Raw genomic sequence first — 24,153 nt, forward strand, 5'->3', positions numbered from 1 at the left:
ACTGGACGGCTGAGCCCTACGGGAATTTAGAAATCACCTTCGCATCCTCTCCAGCTGAGCTTCAGTTCCTCCTGCATGCACTGTCCAATACTCCGCCTCGTCACTCCAGCTCCGCTGGGGCTGGGAATCGTTGCACCCTGAGAAGCCACTTCTATTAAAAAACAAAACCGGGGCTTCCCTGATGGCGCAGTGCTTGAGAGTCCGCCTGCCGATGCAGGGGACACGGGTTCGTGCCCCGGTCCGGGAGGTTCCCACATGCCGCGGAGCAAGTGAGCCTGTGCACCACAACGACTGAGCCTGAGTGCTAGAGCCCGTGAGCCACAGCTACTGAGTCTGCATGACACAACTACTGAAGCCCGTACGCCTAGAGTCAGTGCTCCGCAACAAGAGAAGCCACTGCAGTGAGAAGCCCATGTGCCGCAATTAGAGAAAGCCTGCGCGCAGCAACGAAGACCTGATGCAGCCAAAAATAAATAAATAAAATAAATAAATAAAAATAAAATAATGTATATTTAAAAAAAACCCCAAGATGTGTCTTTTTAATTACACAAGTAATAAATGTTCATCCTTCAGAAATTAGAAAATAGGTAAGAAAGGAGGAGAAAGAAATCACCTATAACCTTTTATCTGGTGCTAATCACTCTTGTGTCTGCGTATGTGCCTCTCCACAGAGGTTTTTAGTTGTGTTTTTTTCCTCTTAACACTTTACTAATCACCATAAACTTTCACTGTCACCTCACATTCTTGAACAACATTGGATGAATTTTTTTTTTTTCCTGGAAAAAATACAGGAAAGTTTAAAGAAGAAAATTGTCATCCATATCCACCATTACTAACAGCTGTTCACGTCTTGGCATGTTCTTCCAGTCTGGTGTTTTTTTTTTTTTGAACAAATCATTCTCTATTTGCATTAAGTGATGAAATGATGCACGCTCAATGTAATCAGTTAATACTGGAAAGTACAGATAAGAAAATATATCTTGCCCCACAGCCTAGGCACCCAAGGGTACCTCCAGTGACGCTGGGGTCACATCATCCAGGCAACTTTTTTTTTTTTGTATTTTTTTGGCCACACTGCATGGCTTGGGGATATTAGTTCCCTGACCAGGGATTACACCTGGGACCACGGCGGTGAAAGCATTGAGTCCTAACCACTGGACCGCCGGAGAATTCCCAACACAACTTTCTAATGCATTTAGACAAGTCCAGGGATAGTTATGAAGAAGGATAGGCGAGCTTTATAAAAATGCAGCTTGTCTGACAGTGCTAGTTTATGATAAAAATATTGTTTTTAGTGGATTTCAGTAAAAGGAAAGATGCTGAAGTGAAACGAAAGAACTGTTAAACTTCAAATAAACACCGAGCACTTCCTTTCTAAAAGGTTCATTTAAGGTCAAGGGGAGAGATGTTTAAAAGCATGACAAGGTCAGAATTGTGGCTTTTGAAGACAGTGTTTCCGTTCTGGCAATGTTCATTGACTCCCCTCCTGAAGGACAGGGATGTCAGCGTTCTCGTCCCTCCCCTGCTTCCCCAGGCTCTCATTTTTTTTTTTTCCTAACATCTTTATTGGAGTATAATTGCTTTACAGTGGTGCGTTAGTTTCTGCTTTATAACAGAATGAATCAGCTATATGTATACATATATCCCCATATCCCCTCCCTCTTGTATCTCCCTCCCACCCTCCCTATCTCTCCCCTCTAGCTGGTCACAAAGCACCGAGCTGATCTCCCTGTGCTATGCAGCTGCTTCCCACTAGCTACCCATTTTACATTTGGTGGTGTATATATGTCCATTAGGCTCTCATTTTTAAAAGTCTTACTATTCATTGTACGTGGTAATTTCCATTCTCTTCTGTAACCACACTTTCCACCATTATTTGGCTCAGTTCTCTATGTAAATTGATTTAATGCTTCCATCAGGTACAGCTTTCCCAGCACAGAGTCTTTTACTTTGGTTCCTGTCTTAATTGGCTATATTCCTGTTTTCTTCTCCTAATAACATCTCACATTTGCAAGTGTTTGTGCCTTGCTTTTGAACTCGAATGACACCTTGGCTGGGTCTGATGGGCTCTGGCCAGACTCTGGAGCTTCGTGGCCATCACTTCGGGGTCTTTCAGTATTTAAGTGGCAAAGGGAGAAATCTCAGGCTGGTCTGATTCCTGCCCCCACCCTTGTGGATGATGTGCTTTTTGTGGGGATAACTTTTTTTATCACTGAAGTTCAGTAGCATTAGTCCCTTTAGGAACTTGGTTATAATGTGTTACTCCCTTGAGCATACACCATGTTACATTTTTCTGCAACTCCACGTGCTCTTCCAGGACACAGATTGATTTCTCTTTTTTTAATTTTTGGCTGCGTTGGGTCTTCATTGCTGTGCGTAGGCTTTCTCTAGTTGCGGCGAGCGGGGGCTTCTCTTCTTTGCGGTGCGTGGGCTTCTCATTGTAGTGGCTTCTCTTGTTGCGGAGCACGGGCTCTAGGCGCGTGGGCTTCAGTAGTTGTGGCACGTGGGCTCTGTAGTTGTGGCTCACGGGCTCTAGAGCCTAGGCTCAGTAGTTGTGGCACACGGGCTTAGTTGCTCCGCAGCATGTGGGATCTTGCCAGACCAGAGCTCGAACCCGTGTCCTCTGCATTGGCAGGCGGATTCTTAACCACTGCGCCACCAGGGAAGCCCCAGATTGATTTCTTTAATCATGTAAGGAAACGTTCTTTTTGTTTGTTTGTTTGTTTTTTATTTGTCTTTTTTGTTTTTGTTTTTGTTTTGCGGTACACGGGCCTTTCACTGTCGCGGCCTCTCTTATTGCGGAGCACAGGCTCCAGACGCGCAGGCTCAGTAGTTGTGGCTCACGGGCCCAGTTGCTCCGCAGCATGTGGGATCCTCCCAGACCAGGGCTCGAACCCGTGTCCCCTGCATTAGCAGGCAGATTCTCAACCAGTGCACCCCAGAGAAGCCCAATATGGTGTTTTTTTAAATTAAGGCATGTACATTGTTTGTTAGTTTATTTTTTCATCTCCTCATGTCTTCTATTACTTAATAGGTCTTCTTTTTAAATTAATTACCTATTTTATACATATTAGTGTATATATATATATGTCAATTGACATATGTGTATGTCAATCCCATCTCCCAATTCATCCCCCCCTTCCCCCGCTTGTAGAGAACATGTAGATGTTCTCTACATCTGTGTCTCTATTTCTGCCTTGCTAACAGTTTCATCTGTACCATTTTTCTAGATTCCACATATATGCATTAACACACGATATTTGTTTTTCTATTTCTGACTTACTTCACTCTGTATGACAGTCTCTAGGTCCATCCATGTCTCTACAAATGACCCAGTTTCGTTCCTTTTTATGGCTGAGTAATAATTGTATATGTGTACCACATCTTCTTTGTCCATTCATCTGTCGATGGGCATTTAGGTTGCTTCCATGACCTGGCTATTGTAAATAGTGCTGCAGTGAACATTGGGGTGCATGTGTCTTTTTGAATTATGGTTTTCTCTGGGTATATGCCCAGTAGTGGGATTGCTGGATCATATGGTAATTCTATTTTTAGTTTTTTGTTTGTTTTTGTTTTTGTTTTTTTGCGGTACGCGGGCCTCTCACTGTTGTGGCCTCTCCCGTTGTGGAGCACAGGCTCCGGACACGCAGGCTCCGGACGTGCAGGCTCAGCGGCCACGGCTCATGGGCCCAGCCGCTCCGCAGCATGTGGGATCTTCCCGGACCAGGGCACGAACCCGTGTCCCCTGCATCGGCAGGCGGACTCTCAACCACTGCGCCACCAGGGAAGCCCTATTTTTAGTTTTTTAAGGAACCTCCATACTGTTCTCCATAGTGGCTCTATCAGTTTACATTCCCACCAACAGTGCAAGAGGGTTCCCTTTTCTCTACACCCTCTCCAGCATTTGTTGTTTGTAGATTATCTGATGATGCCCATTCTGACTGGTGTGAGGTGATACCTCACTGCAGTTTTGATTTGCATTTCTCTAATAATTAGTGATGTTGAGCAGCTTTTCATGTGCTTCGTGGCCATCTGTATGTTTTCTTTGGAGAAATATCTAGGTTTTCTGCTCACTTTTTGATTGGGTTGTTTGTTTTTTTTAATATTGAGCTGCATGAGCTGTTTATATATTTTGGAGATTAATCCTTTGTCTGTTAATTCATTTGCAAATATTTTCTCCCATTCTGAGGGTTGTCGTTTCATCTTGTTTATGGTTTCCTTTGCTGTGCAAAAGCTTTTAAGTTTCATTAGGTCCCATTTGTTTTTTTTTGTTTCTATTTCCATTACTCTAGGAGGTTGAGTCAAAAAAGGTTTTGCTGTGATTTATGTCAAAGAGTGTTCTCCCTATATTTTCCTCTAAGAGTTTTATAGTGTCTGGTCTTACATTTAGGTCTTTAATCCACTTTTTTTTTTGTAATAAACTTATTTATTTTGGCTTCGTTGGGTCTTTGCTGCTGCACATGGGCTTTCTTTAGTTGTGGCGAGTGGGGGCCACTCTTCGTTGCATTGGACAGGCTTCTCATTGCGGTGGCTTCTCTTGTTGTGGAGCATGGGCTCTAGGCATGTGGGCTTCAGTAGTTGTGACACACAGGCTCAGTAGCTGTGGCTCGTGGGCTCTAGAGCGCAGACTCAGTAGTTGTGGTGCATGGGCTTAGTTACTCCGCGGCATGTGGGATCTTCCCGGACCAGGGCTCAAACCCATGTCCCCTGCATTGGCAGGCAGATTCTTAACCACTGTGACACCCGGGAAGTCCCTAGATCTTTAATCCATTTTGAGTTTATTTTTGTGTATGGTGTTAGGGAGTGTTCTAATTTCATTCTTTTACATGTAGCTGTCCAGTTTTCCCAGCACCACTTATTGAAGAGACTGTCTTTTCTCCATTGTATATCCTTGCCTCCTTTGTGATAGATTAGTTGACCATAGGTGCATGGGTTTATCTCTGGGCTTTCTGTCCTGTTCCACTGATCTATATTTCTGTTGTAGTATTACTTCTATTATATTTCTGTTGTAGGCTTTGTAGTATAGTCTGAAGACAGGGAGTCTGATTCCTCCAGCTCCCTTTCTTTCCCTCAAGATTGCTTTGGCTATTTGGGGTCTTTTGTGTATCCATACAAATTTTAAGATTTTTTTGTTCTAGTTCTGTAAAAAATGCCATTGGTAATTTGATAGGGATTGCACTGAATCTGTAGATTGCTTTGGGTAGTATAGTCATTTTCACAGTATTGATTTTTCTAATCCAAGAACGTGGTATATCTCTCCATCTGTTCATGTCATCGTTGAGTTCTTTTATCAGTGTCTTATAGTTTTCTGAGTACAGGTCTTTTACCTCCTTAGGTAGGTTTATTCCTAGGTATTTTATTCTTTTTGTTGTAGTGGGGAATGGGATTGTTTCCTTAATTTCTCTTTCAGATTTTTCATTGTTCGTGTATAGCAATGCAAGAGATATCTGTGCATTAATTTTGTATCCTGCAACTTTACCAAATTCATTGATTAGCTCTAGTAGTTTTCTGATGGCATCTTTAGGATTCTCTATATATAGTATCATGTCATCTGCAAACAGTGACAGTTTTACTTCTTCTTTTCCAATTTGTATTTCTTTTTCTTCTCTGATTGCCGTGGCTGGGACTTCCAAACCTATGTTGAATAATAGTGGTGAGAGTGGACATCCTTGTCTTGTTCCTGATCTTACAGGAAATGCTTTCAGTTTTTCACCATTGATAATGATGTTTGCTGTGGGTTTGTCATGTATGGCCTTTATTATGTCGAGGTAGGCTCCCTCTATGCCCACTTTCTGGAGAGTTTTTATCATAAATGGGTGTTGAATTTTGTCAAAAGCTTTTTCTGCATCTATTGAGATGATCATATGGTTTTTATCCTTCAGTTGGTTAATATGGTGTATCACATTGATTGATTTGCATATATTGAAGAATCCTTGCATCCCAGGGATAAATCCCACTTGATCATGGTGTATGATCCTTTTAATGTGGTGTTGGATTCTGTTTGCTAGTATTTTGTTGAAGATTTTTACATCTATATTCATCAGGGATATTGGTCTGTAATTTTCTTTTTTTGTAGTATCTTTGTCTGGTTTGGTATCAGGGTGATGGTGGCCTCATAGAATGAGTTTGGGAGTGTTCCTTCCTCTGCAATTTTTTGGAAGAGTTTGAGAAGGATGGGTGTTAGCTTTTCTCTAAATGTTTGATAGAATTCACCTATGAAGCCATCTGGTCCTGGACTTTTGTTTGTTGGAAGCGTTTTAATCAAAGTTTCAATTTCATTACTTGTGATTGGTCTGTTCATATTTTCTGTTTCTTCCTGGTTCAGTCTTGGAAGGTGATACATTTCTAAGCATTTGTCCATTGCTTCCAGGTTGCCCATTTTATTGGCATAGAGTTGCTTGTAGTAGTCTCTTATGATGCTTTGTATTTCTGCAGTGTCTGTTGTAACTTCTCCTTTTTCATTTCTAATTTTATTGATTGGAGTCCTCTCCCTCTTTTTGTTGATGAGTCTGGCTAAAGGTTTATCAATTTTGTTTATCCTTTCAAAGAACCAGCTTTTAGTTTTATTGATCTTTACTATTGTTTCTTTGTTTCTATTTCATTTATTTCTGCTCTGATCTTTATGATATCTTTCCTTCTACTAACTTTAGGTTTTGTTTGTTCTTCTTTTTCTAGTTCCTTTAGGTCTAAGGTTAGATTGTTTGAGATTTTTCTTGTTTCTTGAGGTAGGATTGTATTGCTATAAACTTCCTTCTTAGAATTGCTTTTGCTGCATCCCATAGGTTTTGGATCGTAGTATTTTCTTTGTCATTTGTCTCCTGGTATTTTCTGTTTTCCTCTTTGATTTCTTCAGTGATCTCTTGGTTATTTAGTAACATATTGTTTAGCCTCCGTGTGTTTGTGTTTTTTACGTTTTTTCCCCTGTAATTGATTTCTAATCTCATAGCTTTGTGGTCGGGAAAGATGCTTGATATGATTTCAGTTTTCTTAAATTTACTGAGGCTTGATTTGTGACCCAAGATGTGATCTATCCTGGAGAATGTTCTATGTGCACTTGAGAAGAAATCTGCTGTTTTCGGATAGAATGTCCTGTAAATATCAATTAAATCTATCTGGTCTGTTGTGTCATTTAAAGCTTGTGTTTCCTTATTAATTTTCTGTCTGGTTGATCTGTCCGTTGGTGTAAGTGAGGTGTTAAAATCCCTTTCTATTATTATGTTACTGTCGATTTTCTCTTTTATAGCTGTACCATTTGCCTTATATATTGAGGTGTTCCTGTGTTGGGTGCATATATATTTATAGTTGTTATATCTTCTTCTTGGATTGGTCTCTTGATCATTATGTAGTGTTCTTCCTTTTCCCTTGTAACATTCTTTATTTTAAAGTCTATTTTATCTGATATGAGTATTGCTACTCCAGCTTTCTTTTGATTTCCATTTGCATGGAATATCTTTTTCCATCCCCTCACTTTCAGTCTGTATGTGTCCCTAGGTCTGAAGTGGGTCTCTGCTAGACAGCATATTATGGGTCTTGTTTTTGTATCCATTCAGCGAGCCTTTGTCTTTTGGTTGGAGCACTTAATCCAGTTACATTTAAGGTAATTATTGATATGTATGTTCCTATTACCATTTTCTTAATTGTTTTGGGTTTGTTTTTGTAGGTCTTTTCTCATGTTTCCTGCCTAGAGAAGTTCCTTTAGCATTTGTTGTAGAGCTGGTTTGGTGGTTCTGAATTCTCTTAGCTTTTGCTTGTCTGTAAAGCTTTTGATTTCTCCATTCAATCTGAATGAGGTCCTTGCCGGGTAGAGTCATCTTGGTTGTAGATTCTTCCCTTTCATCACTTTAAATATATCGTACCTCTCCCTTCTGGCTTGTAGAGTTTCTGCTGAGAAATCAGCTGTTAACCCTATGGGAGTTCCCTTGTATGTTATTTGTTGTTTTTCCCTTGTTGCTTTTAATAACTTTTCTTTGTCTTTCATTTTTGTCAGTTTGATTACTATGTGTCTCGGCGTGTTTCTCCTTGGGTTTATCCTGCCTGGCACTCTCTGCACTTCCTTCACTTGGGTGGCTATTTCCTTTTCCATGTTAGGGACGTTTTCAACTATAATCTCCTCAAATATTTTCTCAGGTCCTTTCCCTCTCTCTTCTCCTTCCAGGACCCCTGTAATGCGAATATTGGTGCATTTAATGTCGTCCCAGAGCTCTCTTAGGCTGTCTTCATTTCTTTTTTCTTTATTTTGTTCCACGGCAGTGATTTCCACCATTCTGTCTTCCAGGTCACTTATCCGTTCTTCTGCCTCAGTTATTCTGCTATTGATTCCTTCTAGTGTGTTTTTCATTTCAGTTACTGCATTGGTCATCTCTGTTTGTTTGTTCTTTAATTCTTCTAGGTCTTTGTTAAACATTTCTTGCATCTTCTCGATCTTTGCCTCCATTCTTTTTCTGAGGTCCTGGTTCATCTTCACTATCATTATTCTGAATTCTTTTTCTGGAAGGTTGCCTATCTCCACTTCATTTAGTTGTTTTTCTGGTGTTTCATCTTGTTCCTTCATCCGGTACATAGTCCTCTGCCTTTTCATTTTGTTTATCTTTCTGTGCATGTGGTTTTGCTTCCACAGGCTGCAGAATTGTAGTTCTTCTTTCTGCTGTCTGTCCTCTGGTGGATGAGGCTATCTAAGAGGCTTGTGCAAGCTTCCTGCTGGGAGGGACTGGTGGTGGGTAGAGCTGGGTGTTGCTCTGGTGGGCAGAGTTCAGTAAAACTTTAATAGACTTGTCTGCTGATGGGTGGGGCTGAGTTCCCTCCCTGTTGGTTGTTTGGCCTGAGGTGACCCAGCACTGGAGCCTACCCAGCTCTTTGGTGGGGCTAATGGCGACTCCGGGAGGGCTCACACCAAGGAGTACTTCCCAGAACTTCTGCTGCCAGCGTCCTTGTCCCCGCAGTGAGCCACAGCTGCCCCCCCCTCGCCTCTGCAGGAGACCCTCCAACACTAGCAGGTAGGTCGGGCTCAGTCTCCTATGGCGTCACTGCTCCCTCCCCCTGGGTCCTGATGTGCACAGTACTTTGTGTGTGCCCTCCAGGAGTGGAGTCTCTGTTTCTCCCAGTTCTGTCGAAGTCCTGCAGTCAAATCCCACTAGCCTTCAAAGTCTGATTCTCTGGGAATTCCTCCTCCCATTGCCAGACCCCTGGGTTGGGAAGCCTGACATGAGGCTCAGAACGTTCACTCCAGTGGGTGGACTTCTGTGGTATAAGTGTTCTCCAGTCTGTGAGTCACCCACCCAGCGGTTGTGGGATTTGATTTGATTGTGACTGCGCCCCTCCTACCATCTCACTGGGCGTCTCCTTTGTCTTTGGATGTGGGGATCTTTTCTGGTGAGTTCCAGGGTCTTCCTGTCGATGACTGTCCAGCAGCTAGCTGTGATTCCGGTGCTCTTGCAAGAGGGAGTGAGCACACGTCCTACTCTGCCATCTTGAACCAATATCCATTGTTTATGTAGACGTAACGCTATTGCACACTTAACAGACTATAGGATAGTGTAGACATAACTTTTATAGGCCCCGGAAAATCAAAAAATTTTTCGACTCGCTTTATTGTGCTATCTGCTTTATTGCAGCGGTCTGAACCCAGCCCACTGCGTCTCTGGGGTGTGCCTGTAATAAGGAATTGTTGCATCCAAGGGATGTACATTTAGAAGACCTTTGATACGTATATTGCCCAACTGCCTTCTGTAAAGGCTGCAGCAGCTTGCACTGAATCCCCACCACCCCTGGCAGTGTCGTTGTTCTCAGCAGATTTAATTCTTGGGCCATGCTTTCTGTTGAACCAAGATCTGCTTCCTTGAACCATAAAAAGAATGAAATAAAGCCACTTGCATCAACATGGATGGACCTAGAGATTATCATACTAAATGCAGTAAGCCATACAAAGACAAATATATGATATTGCTTACATGTGGAATCTAAAAAAATGATACAAATGAACTTATTTACCAAACAGAAACAGACTCACAGACATAGAAAACAAACTTATGGTTACCAAGGGGGAAAGGGGGGTTGGGCGGGATAAATTGGGAGTTTGGGATTAACATATACACACTACTATATATAAAATAGATAAGCAACAAGGACCTACTGTAATGCACAGGGAACTACATTCAATTATCTTGTAATAACCTATAAGGGAAAAGAATCTGAAAAGAATAGATACATACATATATGTATAACTGGATCACTTTGCTGTATACTTGAAATTAACACAACATTGTAAGTCAGCTAGACTCCACTTAGAAAATAAATTAAAAAGATCTGCTTCCTTTGGTCTCCACTTGAGTAGGTGCTTGCCTTGGACGTGACCCATGGCTGGTCTGCAGATAATTCATTTTCCTCTGTCCTCTTGCCCACAGAAGGTCCGAGTAGGCAGTTGTTCGTTCCAGGGCCTCTTTTCTCGCGTTAGGGAAGAGAGGATGGGAAAGGGATTTGTGTCTCAGGCTTGTGGTATTGATTTAGGTACTTAGCCCTCTTCTGGGAGTCACTTGGCCATCTTGCACAGTGATATTGACTCACCACATTTAGTATTTTATTGTGTCTTGAGCATTGAGAAAGGCTCCCTGCCCAGGGTTTTGCGTCTGAGATAAAGCACAAACAGGAGCTGTAGGAAAGCCCTGGGCGGCACCAGGACGTGGTAGGAACAGGAAGTGTGGCCTACGGGAATGATTTATATCTTCACTTGTCTCTGGCTGCTCAGTCGGCAGTATGGGGAGAATTTCCATGATAACCTTTTCTGTTTCTTTTTAAGCAGAGGTGGAAGAGCTGGGGAGATAATTTCGTGGGTGAACATGATTATTATTTGGCAACAGAGATCTGTGGGTGGCTGTGGTGGGAAGGAGAGAGAAGTTGCTATTACTAGTATTTTGTTAACTTACATGGACCAAAGAATCCCAAGGCTTTATAAAAGGGAAACATTAGTAGAGCTGAGTACTGGAAGGACTCAAGGGCCAGAACAGAGGAGGCCGTTTGAAGGTTTCCCTTTTATTTAAATGCTTACCTGCCTCATGAAAATCAAAGTTTTCTCAGAGTCGTGCTCACTACTGACCCTCCAGTGCCCAGGGCAGAGCCTGGAGTGTGGTCAGCTCAGTAAATAGCGGTGGGTGAATGAGGGGTAAAGTATGCAAGAGAAGGTCAAGGGCTCAGCAGTCAAGACTTCTGTTTGTAAGAAAGGGAAGGAAGGTGGTGCGTGTAATCACAGATAAGACTTCATGGGCCCTTTCTGAGAAACCAGGGCCAGGGATAGCCCAGGGCTATCTGAGTCTGAGCTCTGTAACCAGCCACCAGGACCACTGAACAGTAGAAGAACTTGCAAAACCGGGGGTCTTACTTGCTTTCTTTAAAAAAATAAAATAAAAATTTTTTTTATCGTGGTGAAATATAAGATTGACCAGCTTAACCATTTTTTTCTTTCTTTTTCTTTTCCATTACGGTTTACTATAGGATATTGAATATAAGTCCCTGTGTTATACAGTAGAACCTTGTTGTTTATCTGCTAATCCCAGACTCCTGATCCATCCCTCCTCTACCCTCCTCACCCTTGGCAACCATAAGTCTGCTCTCTGTGTCTGTGAGTCTGCTTCTGTTTTGTAAATAAGTTCATTGTTATCATTTTGTTAGATTCCACATACAAGCACTATATGACATTTGTCTTTCTCTGGCTTACCTCACTTATTATGATAACCTCTAGGTCCATCCATGTTGCTGCAAATGGTACTATTGCAATTTTTTATGGCTGAGTAATATTCCATGGTATATATGTACCACATCTTCTTTATCCATTCATCTGTCGATGGACACTTAGGTTGCTTCCATGTCTTGGCTGTTGTGAATAGTCCAGCTTAACCGCTTTTAAGTGTACAGTTCAGAGGCATTAAGCACATTCATACTGTTGTGCTGCCATCGCCACCATCCAGCTCTAGAATTTTCACCTTCACACATGGAAACTCTGTACCCGTTAAACACTGACTCCCCATTCCTCCCTCCCCCAGACCCTGAAAACCACTCTCTGCTTCCTGTCTCTCTGACCTTGATGACCTTAAGAGCCTCCTGTAAGTGGAATCTTGCAGTGTTCGCCCTCTTGTGGCTGGCTTATCTCACTTAGCATAATGTCCTCAAGGTTCATCCATGTCAGAAGCTGGAGACAAATTAGGAAATAATATGCAAATGATTAAAAAGTTCAAAAAAAAAAAGGTTCATCCATGTCATGGCGTGTGTCAGAATTTCTTTCCTTTTAAGGCTGAATAATGTGTGTCTGCTTTCTTTTTGAAATCAGATAGGCAGTGATTGGTGCACGAGTAGGAACCAAGTGCACGGTGTGTAGAACCAGGAAAGGAGACTCCTGGGAGGCAGCCCCTAGTCAGGGACAGGAGGGGAGGGGAAAAGAGCAGGGAGAGGGGATCAGGGACGGGGCTCCAGCCTGCAGGGGGCTCGGCCTTTGACTGAGTTGACACCTAGGCTGCAAAGAGCTCGGAACAGGACGCTGTCGCCGTTTCTCTGTGTCTCGTGGCCTCAGCTGTGCTTTGGCCTGCAGTCGAGTCCAGGCCGTGCCACGCTGCGAGTTACTGATGTGTTATTTCGTGTTCCTGTTGGTAGGGGATTCTCACAGCTATTGCTCTGTTATCCACACATACATTTTATTCTTGACCGTGGCCCCAAACAGTGAGCTAGTTGTTTTTTCTTTGCCTGCTTTTAGGGAGCAGAGAATACTGAGGCAAGACTCTGGATTATCTGCCTGGGCTATTGCAGGAGTTGAATTCATCATGCAGTAATTTGAGTTCTTGTCATGTCAGCTCATTGAGATGGGGGGTGGGCTGTCTTTTCTGGTTATAGACGGAGGACTTGCCGTGCTTAGAGGCAACGAGGGTGGTGTCCTGCAAAGAACATGGCCAAGAGAGCAGAAGCTTCAGGAGAAGATCAAAAAATCTTTTTTTTCTTTTTTTAAAGAAGCACATATATATATATATATTTTTTTTTTAAAAATAAATTTATTTATTTATTTTTGGCTGCACTGGGTCTTTGTTGCTGTGCGCGGCCTTTCTCTGGTTGCAGTGAGCAGGGGCTACTCTTCTGCACCACCAGGGAAGCCCAAGCTCATAACATCTTTATCCAGGTGACCTTTTAATAATGCTCATGTCCTTATGGTCTGCGTTTGGACTCCAGAGTCATTTTGCCCGGCTAGTTTTGTGACTGTTTATGACAGTGTCATGGAAGGTCTTAGTGTTCCTAGCAGGGTCTGTCCCTGGTCTTGAGTGAAATGAGGGAGAGCAGGAAAACAGAAAAAAAAAAAAAAAAAAGGAGCCAGATGCTAGCAGGTGAGAGTGATGCCGTGACAAGCGGAGTGTGGATTTCCTGCGGACCAGGGGGAGATACAGCCTGGACGGGCAGAAGCACATCTGCATCTTGGGAGCAGGTATGTGTGTAGTTCGAATAAAACTTTGTTAATATTTTAGATTTGGAAAATGAAAACACATGATTTTGAAATTTCAAGGGCCGCCGAAGGAAGCTGTGATAGTTTTGCTAACAACGTGTGGGATATGTTTTTTAAAAAGTGAGAATCACAGGAGTTATGCTTTCCAGTTTAAAAAATCCCTTCCTTTCCTGTACTTTCCTTGTCTGAGCCTCTCAGCAATGTGTAAGGAATTATTGGCCCTGGAGAGGGAAGAAGCAATGTACAGGTTCCTCATGACTTGCCAGGGGCACATCTTGCATCAGGGGAACCTCCCTGGTGGCCCAGGTGAGGGTTCTTACAGAACGTTCTGTCAGACTGTTCTTTCTGCTGTGTCATCCCTTATCTCTGTCCTTGACCGTGGCTGGTGCTTTAGTTTCTTGTTTTCTGCATCACTGTTTGCTTTGTCTTTGGAGAGAGAGTTTTCTTATGGGAGGAAATGTTCCAGGGTGGATCAGATTATTGTCTTGGTGACCTTTGTGCCAGGGCAGCAAAGGAAGTGCCAGCCAGATCCTTTTTCAAGAACAGAACTTGCTGTGCACTTCAGGGAAAGTCTGGGAGGCAGCCCTGCAGGAGGAAAGTTGGAACGTCTTTGTGAGCACTTCCTAAGGTTACGCAGTATGAGTTGCTTGGGATTCATTGGAACAATACTGGCTGACATTTTCTACGTGGATTTACACTTGGAAGTTACGGAGGGGGACCGTGGTTGACGTTTCTTTTCTATTAGGATGTTTCCATCACCGGGCTCTTAACTGTTTTCAATAAAGTAATTTTTCAATAATTAAACTCACTGAAGGTGTTCTTGCACTAGCCATGGTGCTTATAGTTACTTAAAAAGCACGCAAGTGCTGAGTCTAACTTTCAGACTTAGTGAATTTGAAGGTCAAAAGTCATTTTTGTAAAATGCTTTTAAACTGGGGAGATCGTTGAAGACCCCAAGGTCTGAGTTTTCTCTGTTGCAGTAGTCCCTTTTCTGAAACATAGAGAAATAGCAAATCACTATGTTGTGTGATAGGAACTAACAGTGTTGTAGGTCAGTTATACTTCAAAAACAAACAAACTCATAGAAAAAGAGACCAGATTTGTGGTTATCGAAGGTGGGGGGAGGTGGAGAGGAGAGGGAATTGGATGAAGGGGGTCAAAAAGTACAAACTTCCAGTTATAAGATAAATAAGTACTAGGGATGTAACGTACAACGTGATAAATATAATTAACATTACTGTATGTTATATATGAAATATATATGAAATATCATTATATATGATAACATGAAATGTATATAAAAATATAAATAGATGAAAGTTTTTAAGACAGTAAATCCTGAGTTCTCATTAAAAGGAAAAAATTTTTTTTTCTATTTCTTTAATTTTGTGTTTGTGTGAGATGAAGGATGTACACTAAAACTCATTGTGATAATCATTTCATGACGTATGTAAGTCAGATCATTATTGCTGTGCACCTTAAGTTTATACAGTGCTTTATGTCAGTTATATCTCAATAAAACTGGGAGGAAAAAAATCGCCCCTTTTCTCCCTCTTGTAATAATCCTTATGCGTAGTCTCTCCTTACCTTACAAATCCCGATTTGTTTTTTTTATTTGACATGCTTCAGAATAAATATGACCTAAACAAAAACATAAAGTTTGAAAGCTGGGAATCAAACTTTTCTCCAGTATCTTACGGGTTGCCTCACTTCTGCACAGAGCATGGCTTCTTTGACAAAAGAAACCATCTGGAGGGGAAACATCCGGTTCCGTCCCTTCCATTTTAGCAGGTGAGAGAGTGACTAACGCAGCTGGGTTTCAGAACAGTGACTTTTTACTGATTGACTCCTTAGCCGTCAGTGGATGAAGGCAGAGCGTCAGAGTGGAAGCGTCCTGACTCACGTGGTGTCCAGAGCCCTCCTTCCCTGCTGGACTTGCGGGTGTGGGTGTGTCCTCACCCTCAGGTCATGCTGACTTCCATGACTAAAAGTGTCGCCATCCCTCACTTCTCTGACATCTGCTAGAACCTTGTATGCTCGAGTGGCCCTGGGCTGGGGAGTGATCTGTATTTAAAAAATAAGAAGAAGGAGGGCTTCCCTGGTGGCGCAGTGGTTGAGAGTCCGCCTGCCGATGCAGGGGACACGGGTTCGTGCCCTGGTCCGGGAAGATCCCACATGCCGCGGAGCGGCTGGACCCGTGAGCCATGGCCGCTGAGCCTGCGTGTCCGGAGCCTGTGCTCCGCAATGGGAGAGGCCACAGCAGTGAGAGGCCCGTGTACCGCAAAAAAAAAAAACAAAAACAGAAACTAAAAATAAGGAAATTCAGGGAGTGTGAAATTCTGTGCCCCATGTTCTTATCCTGCTTTCACTTCTGACTTTACAACATGTTCACATAGGTGGAGGTTAATCATCCAGGTTTATGCCTTTTTTAAAAAATCGAAGTATAGTTGATTTACAGGGATTCGGGTGTACAGCAGAGTAATTCAGTTAATACATATATATATATATTCTTTTTCAGATTCTTTTCCATTATAGGTTATTACAAGATATTGAATATAGTTCCCTGTGCTGTACGGTAGGTCCTTGTTGCTTATCTGTTTTATACATAGTAGTGTGTATCTACTAATCCCAAATTCCTAATTTACCTCCCCCCTTCCCCTTTTGGTAACTGTAAGTTTGTTTTCTATGTCTGTGAGTCTGTTTCTGTTTTGTAAATAAGTTCATTTGTATCATTTTTTTAGATTCCACATATAAGTGTTAACATATGATATTTGTCTTTCTCTGACTTACTTCACTTAGAATGGTAATCTCTAGATCCACCCATGTTGCTGCAAATGGCATCATTTCATTCTTTTTTATGACTTAGTAGTATTCCATTATGTATATACACCACATCTTCTTTATCCATTCATCTGTTGATGGATGCTTAGACTGTTTCCATGTCTTGGCTATTGTAAGTAGTGCTGCTATGAACATAGGGGTGCATGTATCTTTTTGGATTATGGTTTTCTCTGGATATATGCCCAGGAGTGGGATTGCTGGGTCGTATGGTAGTTCTTTTAGTTTTTTAAGGACCCTCCATACTGTTCTCCATAGTGGCTGCACCAATTTACATTTCCACCAACAATGTAGGACGGTTCCCTTTTTTCCACGCTCTCTCCAGCATTATTATTTGTAGACTTTTTGATGATGTCCATTCTGACCAGTGTGAGGTGGTACCTCGTTGTAGTTTTCATTTGCATTTCTCTAATAGTTAGCAATGGTGAGCATCTTTTCATGTGCCTGTTGGCCTTCTGTATGTCTTCTTTGGAGAAATGTCTATTTAAGTATTCTGCCATGCCTTTTCCGTTAAGAACATTAGAAAATTTTTTTCACTATGAAGATTTTCAAACGTACCTCAAAGTAGTGAGGACGGTGTAATGAAATCCTCCTGGGTCCTTATGCAGGCACGTTAGGATCTAGGTTTTGCCCACCTTGCTTTATCTCTTACTCTCTGAGTCTTTTTTCCGCCACTAATGTATTTTAAAGCAAATCCTAGAAGTTATGCTATTTCGCCCCTACATATTTTAGTGAACATCTCTGAATCCAGGGCCATTCTTTGTCACTGCAGTAGCATCATTAAACTGCTAGAGGTAACCAGACTCCTTGCTGTCACTTGTACTTGGTGCAGACATGGGCTTCTGGCTGCTTCAAGATCCTTCATGGATCCGGTTGTTTTCATCCACGTTCAACCAGAAACACACCACTCATTTGATTGTGTGTGGCTTATGTCTTTTTTAGTCAAGAAAGTCTCCATCCTTCCACTCCCACCCTACTGTTTTCCCCCAAGTCATTGACTTGGTGAAGAAACCGGGTCAGTTTTTATGCAGAATGTCCCGCTGGTACACTTGTCTGTTTCCTTCCTCAAGGTATCATCTCACCCATTACTTGGTTCCTCATATTTCCTGAAAACTGGACAGTAATGACAAAGGTTCAGTTGAATCCAGGTTTGTAAAGAAGAATACTGAACAGGTGGTTGGCCTATATCCTGCCTGGGGGTCATGTATCCTCTGGTGTCTGACTCTTAGTGATGCTTATATTAGTTGATAAGCTCAGGTGACAGCTTCCATTGCATTCTCCCCCTGTCAACCTTTCATCTAATGGTTTTACCCATTTCGATGTTGCCTGAATAATTTTTCTCTACATACTGCAAAGTGGTGATTTTCTAATTTGATAAGTACTTTCACAGCTGTCACCTTGAGCTTGTCTGTAAAGAACTTTACCTTATCACCTGGGGCTGTCTGGTCACCCTGAGAACATTTAGGAAAGGGAGGGAGAGAATGCTCGCTTTTGCCTTTTAGTTGCCTGTGGTTTGTGTAAGTAGTTGGTGCCCTGGTTGTCTGCAGTGGTGACAAGTGAGTTATTTTTGGTCTTGTTTTAGTCTTCTTTTCTCTTTTCCTTCCTCCCTCCCTTTTCGGTATCATTTCAAAGTCCCTGTTCCCCACTCCCAGCACTTTATTATGAAAATTTCCAAACATGCAGAGAAGTTGAAAGGATTGTACAGTGAACACTCTAAGCCCGGGGTGTTTATACGTTCACTGTGTTTCAGTTAATTGCTGTCCTTTTCGATACTCAGATCATGCCACCTTCTGCCTACAAGAACCCCTCCCTGTGCCTTCTGTGACTTTTGTCTCACTTTCATTCATCTTTGAGTGATTCCTTGCTCTCGGCCAATAAGATGTTAAGTGTTCATCTTGTGCACTTCCTGCCTCCTATCTGGAATCAGCCATTCCTCCAAGTAGCCCTGGTTCCTTTGTGTGGGTCATGGTATTTAGGGACCACAGTCTGGGGTGTGGGGTTGCTCATTGTTACTGGGCTGTCATTGCCTCTAAGGCTCTTCCAATAGGTATGAGCTAAGAAGTATGTGAAAGAAAAGAAAAAAGAGGTATGAAAAAGAAAAATAAATCATGAGTTCATACTTAGCTTTCTAATTCGGCTGTAAAACTACGTAGTTATAATTTAACTTTGATATTATACATGTTTATCTCCTCTTATTCACTGACAATCTTGGTTTCTAACAATATTCACGTAATTGTTCTCTATTGTACATGCATGCAAACATATTGTCTCTAAATAATATCAATGCTGCTATTAAGAGTAAGAGTAGTGGACTTCCCTGGTGGTCCAGTGGTTAACACTCTGTGCTTCCAATGCAGGGGGGCTTGGGTTCGATCCCTGGTTGGGGAACTAAGGTCCCCCATGATGTGTGGTGCAGCCAAAAGATTAAAGAAAAAAATGGAAAAAAAGAATGAGTAGTGAAAGAGGGTAAAGTTTTTGCAGCTCTATTTGGCCTTAGAATATATTTAACTATGGAGGTATAGTCAAAACACTGTTTAAAACAGTTATTTTCTCTTGGTAATTATGTTGGTAATTATTTTTAATAACCTAATAAAGTTAATTTTTAATTGTTAAGGATATTTTTTCCCTTATTGATTTGACTCAAAAAATACAAAACACTTTCATGATTAATCAAATTTATAAAATCTATAAAAACAAAATATTTGTAGAGAAGCCATCCTTCCCCCCCACGCCCACTTTCTTTTTCACAAAGGTTACATATATTCTGCTCTATGCCTTGCCTTTTTTATGTATCAGCATATCCTGGAAATCATTCCACATCAGAGAGGAGAGATATTCATCCTCCTCCTTTTTTTCTTTCTCCCGCTCTTTCGTTTTCTTTCTTTGATTGCCTAGAAGTACCATAGTTTATTTAACCTATTCTCTACTGATGGGTATTTCTGTTGTTTTCAGACTTTACCATGACAAAAATGCCCCAATGAATAACCTGGTAGATTCCTAGAAGTGGGATTGTTGCATCAAAGTGTTAATTAGATATTATTAAATTCCCTTCTCTCCATTGGCATGGTATTATTTTTTAAAATTCCAATCAGCAATGGATGAAAATGCCTGTTTTCCCAGACTTGTCATCAGATCTAGTGTCAAATTTTTGGAATTTTGCCAACCTGATAGGTGAGACATGGTGTATTTCCATAGTTTTAATTTGCATTCCTTTTGTTTTGAGGAAGTTGAACATCTTTCATGTTTAAGGACCATCTTCAGAAACTCTTTATTCCTATCATTTGCCTAGTTTTTTATTGGGTGCTTCTTTTTTCTCCTCAACTTTTAGGTGCTGTCTGTATATTAGGAATTTTAGCCCTTTATTTGAGGTGTGAAATTACAAAATCTTTCCCCAGTTTGTCATGTAGTGGGATTTAGCATGCCTTTCTTTTATACTTTGTGATTTTGAGTTATGGTTGGAAGGTTTTCTCATTCCTGAGTTACTCAGGAATCCACTCATGTTTTCTTCAATTACTTGTAAATTAATTTTCTTTCAGTACTTTAAAACTGTTGTTCCATGTCTGCTGGCTTGCATCGTTTCTGATAGGAAGGCTACTATCATTCTTATCTTTGTTCCACTGTAAATATTGTGTTTTTTTCCTTCTTTATCACTGGTTTTCACTAGTTTGCTTATGGTGTGATTTCCTGTAATTTTCTTTAAAGGTTTTTCCACTTGGTGTTCGTTGAGAATCTTGAATCTGTGGGTTTATAGTGTTCATCAAACTTGAAAACAATTTCAGCCATTATTTCTTCAAAAAAGTTTTTCTGTTCTCGCTTTGGTAGCACATATACTTAAACAACATTTTTTTCCTGCTCTCTGGTTCCCCTACCCCGCTTTTCCTGGGACCTCAGTCACACAGATTTCAAGCTGCTTGTTATTGTCCCGCAGTTCACTGATGCTCTGTCCTTTCTGTTTTGTTCATCCTGTTTCTTCTGTTTTTCATTTCAGAGTTTTTCTCGCTATCAAGTGCCCTTTTCTCTGCAATGTCCAATTTCCTTTTAATCGTATCAGTATATTTTTGATTTCAGACACTGTTTTTCATCCCTAAAAGTTTGATTTGGAATTTTTTTAATGTCTTCCATTTAGCTCCTCACCATCCTCTTGCTTTCCTCCACTTTTTGAACACATGGAGTATATTTATAACAGCTGTTGTATGTCTTTGTCTTTTAATCTGCTTCATATCTGATTCTGTTTCTATTGATTGATTTTTGTTTTGCTTACGTAGGTCAAACTTTCCTACATCTCTGCTACCATCCCTGCTTCTATTTCTGAGAAGTGTTTCTAATGGCACTAGAACAAGGACATTTTAATGACTATTTCAATTATAAATTAAAAATCTATTTTACTTTCAGTGTCAAGGAAGTTGAGTTTGTTTTTCACTTATCGCAAATAATTTTAGGGACTCATTCTAATTTGAAGGCATAAAAGGATAAATTATATAAAAAGAAAGGTTTAGAATTTATTTTCTTAAGCTATATAGTGAGAAGTTTACAGAGGTTTAAAAAAAAAGCATGATGATGTGATGTTGATATTCAACTTTTACATGTTCCTGTAAAGATACTGCTTCAGACAATATAGATTAGGTGTTAGAGTATCCACTTGAAGAATGCGAGATTTCTGAAAATTAAAGCTTTGGTCCAACCCTTTCCCCTGTCATTTGTAATTTTTACTAGATTCTTTGCCTCAGTGTTTCTCTGTGTAGGATGAGTGTTGAGTGGAATTTAGGAATGACACTGCCTTGACTGTTAAACTTTTAATTAGTCCTTTTGTGGTCTGTGTGGCTTTTAGTCCAGGCATTTAGACAGAAGCCTTTTAGTGTTTGGACAGTAGAGAAACGTTGACTATTGCAAAGGAACAGATCTGAAGGATGCACATGCAATGCCCATGTCATTGTAAAGTAGGATCTAGGTATCTGGAGAAGATATTTAATTCAATTGGATATTTACTATGCAGAAAGAAACAGTTGCTTTTTAAAACTGAAGCTGGGATCAAGTTATGTATGACTGTTTTCCGTGCAGAAGCTGTAAGTATAGACAATGAGATGCTTGTTTTATTTCCTGAAAATACCTCTGGGGCAAACCTAGGATAATAAATACTGTGTGTGAGTTTCAAAGTGACTCAGCTGTTGGGAGCTGCCCCCCGCCCCACCCTACTCCCCAGGCTCCAGTCTCCACCGTGAGTTACAGAAAGAGCCAGAAGAACAGGCCTCAAGGTAGGCTGTTGTCTGCGCTTTAGATTTCTCACCTAGGAGATGGAAATAACAACACCTATCTTGTGATGCTTTTCATGAAGATGAACAAGGTTAAGTGTACAACATACCTAACAAGATGCCTGGCTTCAGAAAGTGTCCTGTGCCTGCACCTCTGGCAGTCCTTTCTTAGACCATCAAGTTGGTTATTTATAAATCCAGCAGTGTGGTTTGTCTTGTGGTCATAACTGATGTTTCTAATACTGTATTTTAGTCTTGCATTGACATTTACAAATTTGATTGTTGACTTCTTGTGTGGGTAATGTGTAAGATCCACTGAACTTGAATTTTCTTAGAAAAGAGAGAAGTCTTTTTCAGCAAAAATTAGGGGCCTTGATGAAACAAAGTATCGATGTAATTTTGCTAATCGGACTTCTGTTACAATCCACAGTAAGCCTATACATTTTGGTTTTAGAAAGCTGTATTAACCTGCTAGGGCTGCCTTAACAAAATACAGCAGACTAGATGGCTTAAAGAACAGAAATTTATTTTCTCACAGTTCTGGAGTCTGGAAGTCTAAGATCAAGGTGCCAGCAGGGTTGGTTTCTCCTGAGGCCTCTCTCCTTGGTGTGCAGACGGCTGCCCTCTTGCTGGGTCCTCACATGATGCATCCCTGGTGTTTCTTCCTCTTCTTACAGGGACACCAGTCCTTATACTGATCCCTGCCCCATGACCTAATTTAACCTTAGTTACTTCCTTAGAGGCCCTAATCTTCAAATATGGTCACGTTGGGGGTTAGGGCTTCATCATATGAATTTGGGGGGACCCAACTCAGGCCATAACACTTCTCCTCCATCTTGGCTTTGGAACGCCCACAGCAGAAGCAGTGGGAATATTGCTATAGTGTTGAGTCAATGTGTAGCCTTTTTATCATTCCGTCCCTTCAATGGATGACAAATTCTCACTTTCTTATTTTCTCCTCTTTACATTTTTCACCACTTATATGTCTGTAATGTGGCTTTCAAACATTTTGACCGTGACCCACAGACAGAAATATATTTATGAGTGTGTGCATAACTCTAACAAATATTTCATGAGTCAGTCATTGCCCTTATAAAGTGGCATGTATTTTCTAAATATTTCATTTTTTAAAAAACAGCTGTTTTCTGGTGGGCTGCTTCATGTAGCTGAGAAACATGGCTGCCATGTGGGTTCAGAGCTTCAATGTGTCATATATGTTACGTGACTTTCCTTTCTAGTCCTTTGAGTCGTTGGTGTGCAGTCGGCTTGCACTGATTTACGGTATTTTTGAAGCCCATCATAAGACTTCCCTGCAGAGGAAATTATAGTTCGGAAAATTTCCCTGCCATTTGGCAACTTTCGTAGGAAGTAGAAGACAGTCGAGTGGGAAAGTTCCATCACGGTGATTGTCTTTGCTGGGAGAGGCACACAGCCGTGTCAGATTCAGGACAGGGCGACGGGTTTCATTACAACCTCCCCTAACTGCGGCTCAGTGATCGATTTTACTCGTGTGTTGATTTTCTCTCTCAAGGTGTGAGCTTACTTTTGTTCTAGAATGGTTTTCCCCTATTTTAAGGCTTCTGCCCAGGAGGTAGAAGAATTTCTTAAAGGATAAAAGTCAAGTTTTTGGATGATGTGACCTCAGGTCTTAATTCCACATGATGTACTGTGGTGGGGCTTGGTTGGAATTTTATTCACAGCGTCTGTAGTTAGCAGGTGGAGAAGACACACGTGGTTTCACAGCTACCTGTTGGCCCTATGAGCTTAGGAACAGGATCAATGAAAAGCTGTCTCATGTCAGCCAGGAAGATGCCCTCAGGAAAATGTGATGGTGGGGAGAGTGCGTGCTCTACGTGCAAGCACAAAGTAGCTTTTTTAGTGTCAAGCCCTAGGAACTACTGGACTGAACTACTGGACTGGATTATGTAAGTGTTACTTGAAAATTAAAATGCAGCTTCTATGGGAGGACCCCAGGGCACTTCAAGGTCATAGAGAATGAGCTCACACCCTGGTTTGCCTTTTACTCGATACAAGTGACCTTGGAGATGTATCTGAGGCCCCCTTCCTCACTCAGCCTTCATTTCACGTCAGTGAGACCACGCCTGGGACAGAAAGGTCACAGAGTGAGTCCTGTCCCCTCTCTGTTCCTCCTCAGTCCTCCAAGTCTTTTTTTTTTTTTGGTAAATTAGGAAGTATATGAAAACATATAGCAAAAGATTGAAGGCCAGTACAGATATTCTTATTTCCATGTATTCCTTGCCCTTTTTTTTAAAAAAAAATTCTGACCAGTTGGTTTTATTATGATGCATAATAAAGGATAATGATCTATGGATGGGGGAGGGATAAATTAGGAGTTTGGGATTAACATATACACACTACTATATATAAAATAATCAACAAGGACCTACTGTACAGCACAGGGAACTCTACTAAATACTCTGTATAACCTATATGAGAAAAGAATCTGAAAAAGAATGGATATATGTATATGTATAACTGAATCCCTTTGCTGTATACCTGAAACTAACACAACATTGTAAATCAACTATACTCCAGTATAAAATAAAAGTTAAATTAAAAAAAAAAAGATCTAGA

The 24,153-nt window shown here is 41.2% G+C and overlaps 1 protein-coding gene across 3 annotated transcripts in view; it reads left to right on the forward strand.

Moving 5' to 3' along the window:
* Window positions 1-24,153, forward strand: part of TBC1D8 (TBC1 domain family member 8) — a 125,264-nt gene that overhangs the window by 41,190 nt on the left and 59,921 nt on the right. The gene's annotated exons all lie outside the window — the stretch shown is intronic.

The sequence above is a fragment of the Monodon monoceros genome, unplaced genomic scaffold (genome assembly GCF_005190385.1).
Source record: "Monodon monoceros isolate NGI ecotype Baffin Bay Population unplaced genomic scaffold, NGI_Narwhal_1 Super_Scaffold_19, whole genome shotgun sequence".
In the NCBI taxonomy this organism is placed as follows: domain Eukaryota; kingdom Metazoa; phylum Chordata; class Mammalia; order Artiodactyla; family Monodontidae; genus Monodon; species Monodon monoceros.